Here is a 5,556-nt window from a genome sequence, read left to right as displayed (position 1 = left end):
CTTTGCCTTCTCTTTCTCCTTCTTTATCCCATTCTTCTCCTTTCATTACTCAGTACTACCTCACAGAGCTAGTTCTAAAAACTATATTTTTAAAATAGGCAATGTTAGCACTAGCATTAGCACTATAATCAGCATGAATTGAGAACATACTAAATGCCAGCATTATCTTCTTTATTTAATTCTCATCACAACTCCATGAAGTAGGTGCAATTAATATTTCCATGTTATAGGGAGAAACTGAAGCTTAAACTATGACCTGAATCCTTAGCCAAGCATTCCACAAAGCCATCATGGCATTTTGGCTCTCATTGTATGAGTGACAGCTCACATTCTACATCCAATTGACCTTGAAAGTTCTCAATTTTCTCTTTTCCTTAGTGTGCATTTACTCTTTTAAAAGAATTGACTAAAGATCAATCCACAGTGAATCCAGTGGGCCCAAATATTCATTTGTCATTTCCCCTGTCCCTAAGTGCATACATTTAGAAGCTGTTTGAACCTTTCCTTGGTACCTGGAATAAAAACTTTTACAGTAAACAGGGGCAAGTGGAAGCTCCTGAAACTGCACCCTATCTCCTGGCTAAGATAATAAATTAGAAGCAGTGCTACATCCATGGAGGAATTGAAGAGATTAGTGCCACCATAAATGACTTTTAGAAGGTAAGGGTCAAGAAAATGAGAAAAAAAGTCACAGATTGGAAGAAAATATTTCAAAAGACATACCTGATAAGGGACTATTACCTAAGTATGCAAAGAACTTTTAAAATTCAACCAAAAAACCAAACAATTCAATTAAATCATGAGCAACAGCATAAGCAAATCATGAGCAGAAAAGACATTTTACCACAAAAGATATAGAGACAGCAAATAAGCATATGAAATGATGCTTAATATCATATGTCATTAAAGGATTGAAGATTAAAACAAGATATCACTTACACAAGATATCACTATTAGAATGGCAAAAATCCAAAACCCTGACAATACCGAATGCTGGCAAGGATGTGGAGCAACAGAAGTTCTCATTCATTGCTGGTGGGAATGCAAATTGATACAGCCATTTTGGAAGATAGTTTGATAGTTTCTTACAAAAGTAAACATATCTTACCATATCATGCAGTAATAGTACTTCTTTGGTAGTTACCAAAATGGATTGAAAACTTAACATTCATTTATTGACACTTTATTCATAATTGCCAAAACTTGGAAGCAGTCAAGATATTCTTCAATAACTGAATGGGTAAATAAACTGTAGCAAACCCATACTATGAATTATTGTCCAGTGCTAAAAAGAAATAAGCTGTCAACCCATAAAAAGACTTGGAAAAACCTTCAATGGATTTTACTAAGGGAAAGAAACCAGTATGGAAAAGACTATATTCTATATGATTCCAATTATATGACATTCTGGAAAAGGCAAAACTAAGAAGACAGTAAAAATTTTAATGGTTGCCAGTGGCAGCGGGGAGGGTGGGATGAATAGGATGAGCACAGAGAACTTTTAGAGCATTGAAATTAATCTGTATGATACTACAATAGTAAGTAACATGTCATTATACATTATCAAAACCCATAAAATGTTCATAAAAAGCAAACCCTAATGTAAACTATGAGCTTTGTGCTAAAGTGTGGCAATGTAGGTTCATTGATTGTAACAAATGTACCACTCTGGTGCGGAAGGAATGTTGATAATGGGGTAGACATGTAGTGGCATGTAGTGGTATGTAGTGGCATGAGGTATATAGGTAGGACACCTCCATATTGTCTGCTTAATTTTACTGTGAACCTAAAACTGCTCTTAAAAAGTGTATTCAAAGATTTTTTTAATGCAGGGGGACATTTGCTATATTAAGATCACACATGTGTCTCCAGACCTAGTTCTTTCTCTAGGTCTGGTTTTATTTTATTTTATTTATTTATTTATTTATTTTTTTAGGTCTGGTTTTATAAAGACTGATGATAAACCAAGTCTGATTTATATGATGCATCTATTGTGGGAAATGTCTGTGACTCTAGGTATTTGATCAACCTCAAGAAATAACACAGATAGTGTAATAACTTTTGTAGATAACCATTGCTAATTTGACGATTGCCAGGTGCCATTAAGTGAATGGTAAAACTGTAGTTTTCGTAAACAAACAAAAATGGCAGGGGAAGTCAGCGTTTTCACATCCCCAAGAAATTAATCTGTTTTTCCCATGCAAAATGCAAATGAATGTGAATGATATCAGTAGACTACTCAAATTTAACCAAGTGGAAGCCACAATCTCAGCTGCTTTGCTAGATGTGATATCTTTTCTGGAACAGGTAAACTCTGGCACTTAGAGTTCATTGAGCCAATGTGTTTTTTGCAATCCCATCTGGAAGGCTGATCACAAGCATTTCACATTCATAAGAAAAGGATAACAGTACACATTCCTGATCTTGTCATAGGGCTATATGTTAGCCATCCTATTCTGTTGTAATCAAGCCCAGAAAACTTTGATCATCTTAATATTCCATAGGGCATCACACTAGTTCACTTTCTTAATGAGATTATATGAATTAGGCTGGTGAGCCGCAACTGGTAAGTACTCTGGCTGTCCTTAGACACACACATATCACAGGGCAGAAGAGAAACCCTGTAAAGATTCAGGGGCCCGACACATTAATAATGTTTTCTTATAATAAATAGAAGATGTTTCTTCAATGTTTTATTATGAAAATATTCAAATGCATAGAAAAATTGAAATAATTTTACAGCAAATCCCTGAATACCAATACCTAGATTCTATAATCAACATCTTACTAAACTTGCTTTATTATATTTAATACAGTGTTTAGGAGCTCAATAATCTGGAGCATGTCAGAATATCCCCCTTAAACCAGAGGGCAAGTTGTTGTATCCTGCATGCCCTATCACTAAGAAAAAGACATAGGGCTTAGTGACCTATTTTGAATTTTGGAGGCAGCACATATTGCTCTTAGGAAGATCACTCTGATTTAGTTGTTGGACAATTTAGAAGACTGACAAATTCCAATAGAGCCCGAGCAAAAAGAAGGCTCAGTAGCAAATCCAGTCTGTATTACAAGGTGCCCTACTATCCAGACTATATAATCCAACAAATTCAATGGCACCAAGGATATTCATGGTAATGATAAATACATGAAACCATGGTAAGCACAAGTGTGAGATCTTCGGAAAATGATAATGCAAAAGCTACAGGAGGGAGTCACTTCAGATTTTGGAGCAAGACTGTCCTCTGTGGCAGAAACTGCACATTTTGTAAGTAGTTCCCGGCTGCTATTAAGCTGTAGTAGAGATTAAATCCCTGACCAAATGGCTATGTACATGGGCTGCATTACGAATTGCTGTTTTTAGATCTATCAAGTTAGACAAGTGCAGCAGCAACCTATCATACTACAAAAATGGCACAAAATTAGGACCAAGAAAAGTAAAAGGATACAAAAAAAGCTACATGAACAGGACTTCTGACTCCTGCATCACTTACTTCTGCTGCATCAATGCTTAAACCTTAATTCACACCAAACATCTTGTTGAGAGGATAGAAAATATTCCTAAAGTCAGCTGATGGAAGAGGAAGTATCTTGGACCTGGTTCATAGCTGAGTCAGCACAATATGTTGGTATAAAGTGAAAATGGAGTGCTACTATAATATTGTCCTTCCAGAGGATGTCCCTAAATGTTAGTTATGAGGGATAGTCCTTCCAGGGGTAAAGCTGGGAGAATTATGTATAATTTTTTACTTTTTATGTAGTAAAAAAGTAGCATGAGAAAGATATATATAAACTCCTGAGTATTGGAAAGTGTGTTGTTTGTTGTCAGGGCCTGGAAGGAGCAAATTTGGAAGATTAAAGAGAAAAAAAGCCTAGGGAAGAAGCACATAATGGACCCACTGAAGTGGGTTCAAAGTGGAAACAGATCTCATGCTACTGCTCACCAGAGAGCATCCAAGTCAGGGGAGACACTCAACAATGAGGCTGACTCATCCTGTGACTCATCCTCATCCAGCCTCCCTCCTCTACCACCCCCATCCTTGCACAAAGAGGTCAAGAATAGAATCACCATGGTGGCAAGAATAGAGGCTATGCATGTTCCCAGTGGTATGATCTCCCACTCACCCAGGATAATTTCACTGCTGCTACTGAACACCCAACCTGTCAAAGTGTTAAAAACCTGATACAAAGCCCTTGATACAGTAGCAAAGTTTGAGATCAGCCAGACATTTAATGTCAGGTTGATTACATCAGACTCCTTTCACCCTGGAGAAGGCAGTGATTCATCATTACTGCAATTAATACTTACTCCCATATGGCTTTAATTTTCCTGTCTGCCATATCTCTGTCGGCACCACTATTTAAAAGCATATAGAATGCTTGATTTACTGTCATAGGATTCCCACATAATATCACTTTGAATCAAGAGACCCATTTTACAGGGAAGGATGTGCAACAATCAATGTATGACTGAAGGATCCATTACTTGCACCACATAGTACCACATCTGGAAGCAGCCAGCCTACTGGAACAATGGCTTACTAAAGGCTCAACTAATGTGCCAACTCAAGACAAAGACCTATATGGAGTTGGGACATTGCTCACCAAAATCAAGTATATGAACTAAACAAATAGCTGTGCTGTGCCCCCAATAGCTAGAATGAACAGGTCTAAACATCAAAGGATAGGAGTATGATTTATCTCTCTCACTATCATTCACAGTGGTCTACTTACAGAATGTGTGCTTCCTATCCCCATATATTTAGGTCTGACAGGATTAGATGTCTTGGTACCACTGCTTCTACTAAGGAAAACAGTGGGAATTTCATTAACCTGGAAGCTATGACTCCCACATGTTAACCTTGAGTTTCTCTTGACAGTGACCTAGCAGGCAAAAAAAAGGGGCACTTGAAGGTTCAGTAACAAGCAGGGAGTAGACTGTATCAGATGATCTTTGTGCCCTGTTTTATTTCCTCTTGGTCTTCTGATTCCATTTGCAATTGTAGCAGTGGTGACAAATATGGCAAAGAGGTGAAGAGTCCTAATTTTGACCACATCTTGCTTCAAGCATATCTTTGGCTTGCCATGATGTTTTTCTGATACTGAAGGAGTGGGATACCCACAGGAGTTTACTGGACATGGATGTTTGCATAGCCCAGGTGCTAGGGAGTTAACCTGCCTGAGGTAACCCTCAACCAGTTGGAGGTTGGAGCCAATAGCCAAATGCTTCCACTTGCTGACCCCTGGGATCATTTCCCAAGTAAACTACTTAAATGCAAATTCTTTTCTCAGGCTCTCCTGGGTAATTCAAGCTAAGAAAGATATCAGTGAGAGTCAACATAGCTTTTGCAAATAAGATAGAAAATGCTTCAGAATAGCAATAAAAGCTTTCATTCTACAAATACATCAATTTCAAGGGCAACAGAAAACATCAGTTTTGACTCATGCTAGCCAATTCTTCCTTTTACCATAAACCAAGTTAGGAGAGACACACTCCTTTGCAAATTCTTTCTCAGCAGAAATTAATAATAAAGGGAAATTATTATAGAAAGGAGAGTA

General features: G+C 37.5%; 1 pseudogene; it reads left to right on the top strand.

Moving 5' to 3' along the window:
• Positions 1-1,809: 1,809 nt before the first annotated feature.
• On the top strand, positions 1,810-1,920 carry LOC112926318 (small nucleolar RNA SNORA72; annotated as a pseudogene).
• Positions 1,921-5,556: the final 3,636 nt, after the last annotated feature.

The sequence above is a fragment of the Vulpes vulpes genome, chromosome 3, assembly GCF_048418805.1.
Source record: "Vulpes vulpes isolate BD-2025 chromosome 3, VulVul3, whole genome shotgun sequence".
Taxonomy (NCBI): Eukaryota; Metazoa; Chordata; class Mammalia; order Carnivora; family Canidae; genus Vulpes; species Vulpes vulpes.
The sequence above is the reverse complement of the archived record's forward strand: the minus strand, read 5'-3'. Positions and strand labels throughout refer to the sequence as shown.